Genomic DNA, 7,951 nt, shown 5'->3' with positions numbered 1-7,951 from the left:
CAGAACGTAGTGTTGCGAGAAGAAACAGTCTTTTGTTAGATAACAGGAGCCAGGTGTGAGATAACTGTATTGAGTGTGTGAGCGCATAGATATTCTACACAACTACAACGACTGACCGCTGAAGCGCCTAGGAGGCTGGGACCAGCTCGTGCGCCAACAATCAACGATGGGCTGGATGAGTATAAACCACGCCCAGTCTCTACTCTGACAGGCCGGCTCGGAAGCAGGAACTACTTCTGTCAAGAGTATATTACAATATTTTTGTCAGGAACAAGTCAGTTCTCTGTTTGCCCTGCGAGGTGTGACAGTATATACAAAAATTGCATTTACCACTTATTGCTTAGCTAATAAAAAATACATAGTATACAATTCGGTGACTCAGTGTCATACTTATCCTGATACCGCTCAGCATCCTTAAGCTATTGTGTGTCAGTCAGAATTATTTAACAGTATATTTAGTGAATGGGAAAGCTAAGGATGTTGACTTAAGTCATGATATTAGCAAAAGTGTTTATTTCCAGCAAGTTTCTGTAGCTAGCTTGGCTGGCTATCCACTTCAGTAGCTACTACCTGGCTAGCCACTTCGGTAGCTACTACCTGGCTAGCCACTTCGGTAGCTACTACCTGGCTAGCTAACTGAGACTGAAGAGATGAGAGAATGTTTTGTGACAGAAACGCATATTTTCTTACAGTGACACAGTTCCCCCCAGTGGACTGAAGCAGAACTTTACTACATTATATTTAACCCTGTTAAAATTAACAATGTTGAGGTGGTAGAACTGACAAAATAAAAGGAATCACTGACATCTTATAACCTATTCCATTCTACAGGTAAAATGCTTGGCTCATGTCTGTTTTTTCCATAAAGGCTATATAACAATTTGTAAACTGAGTTTTGTGACTTACCTCAAACCAACTATAAATTGTAGAAATGCATATATAAATATTGAAATAATTTAATGAGAAGCCTAAAAGGTGTGCAACATGAAAATATTGACTAATTTCCATTGTGTAATTTATTGGTGGCCACTAACTAGCCAGGCTCTCCAAAGTGAGGTCGCACACCAACCGGCTGAAGCTAATTGACTCAATCATTTGTCTAACTCTTCCCACCTGTGAATACACACATACACGAGACAGCCACATCAAACCACACCCTGAAACCAAATCACAGTTGAATTCAGTTATGGATGTGAGCATTTTTTAATGAACCAAATCTAAAACAGGGCCAAATCAGGAAGGGCAGTTGCCCTTTATAACTAACTAATTAAATGTTGCACCACTATCTTGCTACCTTTCTGATGAGGAGGAGGAGGACAGCAGGTCAGTGGAGCACCGAGAACAGCAGCAGCCAGGGGTAAATGGTAGGGAAGAGGATGACTTGGGTGACAATGATACAGGCCCAAAACACTACCCCAGTATCCCTTTAACCGTTTTGGATTGCAAAACTACTAAGATACACACCAGACAAGACACAGAGCCAGCAACAGAAGAATAGGATATGATGGAGAGAGACACCAGAAGAACAGAACAGGCCATAACAGAAGAATAGGATATGATGGAGAGAGACACCAGAAGAACAGAACAGGCCATAACAGAAGAATAGGATATGATGGAGAGAGACACCAGAAGAACAGAACAGGCCATAACAGAAGAATAGGATATGATGGAGAGAGACACCAGAAGAACAGAACAGGCCATAACAGAAGAATAGGATATGATGGAGAGAGACACCAGAAGAACAGAACAGGCCATAACAGAAGAATAGGATATGATGGAGAGAGACACCAGAAGAACAGAACAGGCCATAACAGAAGAAGGTAGACAGAGCAGACAGTAACTAACTAGAACCTGAGAAAGCAACAGACAAGACACAGACAGCACTAGACAAGACACTGAGAAAGTGACAGAAGAGGGCAGATGGAGAAATAACAGAGAATGGTTTAGCACGCAGTAGACTGTATCACTTAAAACTGCTCTATAGATTCTAATTAGTTGTACAGGTGAAATACAGACAGTGAAGATGTAAAACATGGATTACAAAGAATTTGCAGGTGAGGTGAAAAAGTTAGTGAAATGATCATTAAAACAAGTGTTTACTTTTACACACAGGACAGGCTGAGAGATGGTAGAAAAGAGACATTAACATAGAACACTAAGAGACAGCAACAGAAGAGGGAAGACAAGAGAGACAGCAACAGAAGACACAGAGAAAGAGATGGAGAGGGGCAGATGAGGGGTGAACACAGTACACTGTATCACTTAAGGCTGCTCTATGGATTCTAATTACTGCAATGTGTGTGTGTGTGTGTGAGTGAGTGAGTGAGTGAGTGAGTGAGTGAGTGAGTGAGTGAGTGAGTGAGTGAGTGAGTGAGTGGGTGTGTTTGGGTACTGTGGGATTATTTAATCAATTTAGATAATTGGACAGGTCAGAGTCTGTTTGAAGATGTTGAGTGGTTTTTGGCAATACACTGTAGACGTATGTGTTCCAGAATAAAGAGTACCCACAGTAGCAACAGTAATTGAGTACTGGCAGTGTCTGCTGTGGCTGGTGGGAAGGTGCAAGTTACCAGAAAAATATGTTCTAATCTTTCGATGTTAATGTCAAAGTGCAACAAATATATGTATTTAGGTGTTGAAATACTTATTTTTTGCACCCGGACTGATTGGTGGAGTGCTGCAGAGTTGGTTGTCCTTCTGGGAGGTTCTCCAATCTCCACAGAAGATTCTTGGTCACCTCTCTGACCAAGGCCCTTCTCCATCGATTGCGCAGTTTGGCCGGGCAGCCAGCTCTAGGAAAAGTCTTGGTAGTTCCAAACTTCATTCATTTAAGAATGTGTTCGTTGGCGACCTTCAATTATGCTGACATTTTTTGGTACCCTTCCCCAGATCTGTGCCTCGACACAATCGTGTCTCGGAGCTCTACACACAATTCCTTCAACCTCATGGCTTGTTTTTTTGCTCTGACATGCACTGTCAATGGTGGGACCTTATATAGACAGGTAGACTTATGTAAATACATTTTTTATTAGATTTAAAAAAAAATGCTATCCACAAATTTCAGAAAACCTGTTTTCGCTTTGTAATTATTGTGATTGATGAGGAATTTTTTATTTATTTAATACATTTGATAAAACACAGTGCAAACCAGATGGGATGGCGTATCGCTGCAGAAAGCTGTGGTAGCCATGCTGGTTAAGTGTGGTTTGAATTCAAAATTACTCACAGACAGTGTCACCAGCAAAGCACCATCACACCACCACCTCCATGCTTCACGGTGAGAACTACACATGTGGAGATCATCCGTTCACCTACTCTGCATCTCACAAAGACACGGCAGTTGGAAACAAAAATCTCAAATTCTGACAGATTTCCACCGTTCTAATGTCCATTGCTCGTGTTTCTTGGCCCAAGCAAGTCTCTTCTTATTATTGGTGTCATTTAGTAGTGGTTTCTTTGCAGCAATTCCACCATGAAGGCCTGATTTACGCAATCTCCGCTGAGCAGTTGATGTTGAGATGTGTCTGTTACTTGAACTCTGTGAAGTATTTATTTGGGATGCAATTTCTGAGGATGGTAACTCTAATGAACGTATCCTCTGCAGCAGAGGTAACTCTGGGTCTTCTTTTCCTGTGGTGGTCCTCATGAGAACCACTTTCATCATAGAGCTTGATGGTTTTTGCAACTGCACTTGAAGAAACTTTCAAAGCTCTTGAATGTCTTAAAGTAATGATTGACTGTCACTTCTCTTTGCTATTTGACTTGTTCTTGCCATAATATGACTTGGTCTTTTACCAAATAAGGCAATCTTCTGTATTCTACCCCTACCGTGCCACAACACAACTGATTGGCTCAAACCCATTAAGAAGAAAAGAAAATCCACAGATTAACTTTTAACAAGGTACACCTCTTAATTGAAATGCATTCCTCATGAAGCTGGTTGAGAGAATGCCAAGAGTTTGCAAAGCTCTTTTATTGGTTACTACATGATTCCATATGTGTTATTTCATAGTTTTGATGTGTTCACTATTATTCTATAAGGTAGAAAATAGTAAAAATAAAGAAAAACCCTTGAATGAGTAGGTGTGTCCAAACTTATGACTGGAATATATATATATATATATATTGTGGTGAAGTGTGTTGTGAGTTTGTTAAATGCACTTTCAATAAATTGTGATTTGATTTTGATTGATTGTAATATACATCTACACAAAAACAACTTCTCAAAAGATGTTTTGTTCATATGAATGTGTTATTGAATGCATGGCCATGGTCTTGGAGGCCTATCACTTTAAATGAATGAAAACTATGCATGAAGATATGCATATTGGAAAATGCATTTGCTATGTATGCATGCTGTGTGAATAGATCAGGGATTTTTTTGGGTGGAACTCAGTCGGGGTCTCAACTTACTGTTGAGAGTAAGTATATAAAATACACAAGGTGCAATTTCTAAATTTGGTTGTGTATCAGCAGTCACTCAATTAGCCCATGTCAGCCAAAACCATTTAGATTGTTAAGTTAGTCTGGCGGCCAGCTATCTGTAGTAGGAATGGTTGAATTACAAACCGGGGTGGGAACCATTGATCATCAGTTATCATATTAAAACCTGCAAACATTTGCCTCCACCCTATGGCAAAATGTGTAGAACTGAATGAAATGAGTTATAAAATTGCTAAATATTCTCTCCATCGCATGGCAAAATACGTAGAATTGCAGCTAACTTGCTTAAAAAAGGCCACATTTTCTCTACATCCCATTGCAAACCTGCATTAAAATCAATACCATGAGAGGATAGAAAGAAAAGACCAAAAGAAAGAGACAAAAAGAAAGAAAGAAAAAGGCAGGTGATTGTTCAGAACGAGAGCATAGAACCATTGTCATGGTAACCAGCAAGCACTTCAGACTAGTGGCAAAGCTCCGGACACATGCACACACGGACACACAGATACACACTGCACGCGAACAAGTGCACAGGCAAGGGCGTGTGTTACAGATGGTAGAAAGATATGGACAGAGAGAGAGAGGCAGAAAGAGAGAGAGAGAGAGAGAGAGAGAGAGAGAGAGAGAGAGAGAGAGAGAGAGAGAGGGAAAGAGAGGGGAAAGAAGAGAGAGGAGGGAAAGAGAGAGAGAGAGAGGGAAAGAGAGAGAGAGAGCGAGCGAGAGGGAAAGAGAGAGAGAGAGGGAAAGAGAGAGAGAGAGAAAGAGAGAGAGAGAAAGAGAGACAGAGAGAGAGAAAGAGAGACAGAGAGAGAGAAAGAGAGACAGAGAGAGAGAAAGAGAGACAGAGAGAGCAAGAGTGAGAGAGAGCGATGATGCAGTAGGGCCAGTGTGCTGTTCATTGGCTCACAGGGCCACCGATCCACACACAAGGAAGACAAGTGAACAGACCAGGCCTTCTGAACAGGTTGTAGAGTGGCCATTCTCCTTCTGCAGCAATTCACCTACACACAGACATTCATATCTTCTTCATTCTCTCTTTTTTGTCTCACTTGAAAAAGCACAGTGGCTGCTTTATGGAGTCCCTATGTGGCAGGGTGACAGGGGACACTACTCCTTCCCTTTTTAGACGGAGGACAACTGAAAGGGGGTCCTCAGCTCCCTACCCCCATGCCCCTCGTCTCCCCTTTCTCCCTCCCCTCTCATTGTGTGTGTGTGTGTGTGTGTGTGTGTGTGTGTGTGTGTGTGTGTGTGTGTGTGTGTGTGTGTGTGTGTGTGTGTTTCTAACACCTCTGGTAGGGTATTGTGCAGACTATATAAAGAACAGGAAGCTAGGAGATCATTGGGGCAGGACTGAAGGTCAGCTCAATCAGTTTCCTCTCCAGCGTGATGATGTCACAGTGGCAGTGTTGCTGTGATGGATTCAGAATGGGTGTCAGGTGGAACACGGACGACAAGATGGAACACAGTACATACACACACATATCCCCTCTCTCTCTCCCTCTCACACGCAAACACACATCCCGTCCTCTGTTGTATGATATCATTGAGTGAGTCATCCTGTCTGTATCTCTAGCATTAACAAACTCCAACTTGTTGGTCGGCAGCAGAGCCATAAATACAGATATAGAGTTCAGCAAACTGACATGGTAGAACCACATGTGGACTAGCCAGCCATAGGACATTAGGAATACATTGAAAGTTGTCTAGATGGATGGTATATGGCTCTGGGTGGTCAACCTGGGGTTGAGTCCAGGTTTTAATTGAACCTTTATTTAACGAGGCAAGTCAGTAAAGAACAACTTATTATTTACAATGACGGCCTACCCCGGCCAAACCCTAACCTGGACGATGCTAGGACGATTATGCGCCATCCTATGGGACTCCCAATCAAAGCCTTGTTGTGATACAGCCTGGAATCAAACCAGGGTCTGTAGTGACACCTCTAGCACTGAGATGCAGTGTCTGCATCTCAGTGGGCTGTAGGGAGGGTTGTAGGGAGGGTTGTATAGGGAGTGCTATAGGGAGGGTTGTACGGAGGGCTGTAGGGAGGGTTGTAGGGAGGGCTACAGGAAGCTATAGGGAGGGTTGTAGGGAGGGCTATAGGGAGGGTTTTATGGAGGACTGGACCTAATGGGGACACATGTAATGGACTAGGGTTAGGACACCTGGGGGAGGAGGACTGGACCACATGGGGAGAAGTTCTCCTCCACTGGAAGGGATGTCTGTCAGGATTCTGGGGTTAGATTGAATATATCCCAGATACATTCTCAAACAAACACAAGTTATTTTGAGTTAATGCTTAAAACTAAAGATGATAACAATATTTCATGTGTAATATCAAACAAATCCTGAAAGACACACATGTATTTTTTAAATCAGGCAATAGATTTTGGGCAATATGCTGTTTTAGTGAATAAAAACAGAATACATGTTGTAAAGTGTCTAATGAATCTTCACCAGTCACCACAGAGGGACTGGGACTCCTTCCATTCCCTGCTCCTCTCACCTCCCTCTCCCTCTCACCTCCCTCTCCCTCTCCCTCTCACCTCCCTCCCTCTCACCTCCCTCTCCCTCCCTCTCCAAATTCCTCCACTCTCCCCAGGACAAGACGACCAGTCAATTAATTAGACATTGTCTCCTCCCCCAGAGACCGGTGCACAAGGGGCCACCCAGGAACCAGCAGTCCTCCATCTAAAGCCGCTTCACTGGTGGCCCCCAGGAATGCAGCACATCGCTTTGGGAACGGGTCAGGGGGACGGGGGTCCGGGAGGCTGGAGAGAATAGAAACAGCCCCATCATCATCATTCTGGGCAAGGGCCAGCCAGTCAAACCTGGAGGAAAACAAAAGGAAACAGCATCTAGGGTTTCAGTCTCTCTCCGGGATCCAAAGCCACTTCACTTTACCCTTCTATGCTCTGCAGTCCAGTCAAACCCCCCCCACCACCACCATAACCCACCCCAAAGCACTCCATCACATGGCTGCCACAGTCTTATTAAATCCCCAGACAGTCCTGACCCTGAGATACCTCCCAGTCCCTGCCCTCTCCCACAGTCCTGACCCTGAGATACCTCCCAGTCCCTGCCCTCTCCCACAGTCCTGACCCTAAGATACCTCCCAGTCCCTGCCCTCTCCCACAGTCCCTGCCCTCTCCCACAGTTCTGACCTTAAGATACCTCCCAGTCCCTGCCCTCTCCCACAGTCCCTGCCCTCTCCCACAATTCTGACCCTAAGACACCTCCCAGTCCCTGCCCTCTCCCACAGTCCTGACCCTAAGATACCTCCCAGTCCCTGCCCTCTCCCACAGTCGCTGCCCTCTCCCACAGTCCCTGCCCTCTCCCACAGTCCTGACCCTAAGACACCTCCCAGTCCCTGCCCTCTCCCACAGTCCCTGCCCTCTCCCACAGTCCTGACCCTAAGATACCTCCCAGTCCCTGCCCTCTCCCACAGTCCCTGCCCTCTCCCACAGTCCCTTTCCCACAGTCCTGACCCTAAGACACCTCCCAGTCC

Source organism: Oncorhynchus tshawytscha, linkage group LG08 (genome assembly GCF_018296145.1).
Source record: "Oncorhynchus tshawytscha isolate Ot180627B linkage group LG08, Otsh_v2.0, whole genome shotgun sequence".
Classification (NCBI taxonomy): Eukaryota; Metazoa; Chordata; class Actinopteri; order Salmoniformes; family Salmonidae; genus Oncorhynchus; species Oncorhynchus tshawytscha.
The sequence above is the reverse complement of the archived record's forward strand: the minus strand, read 5'-3'. Positions refer to the sequence as shown.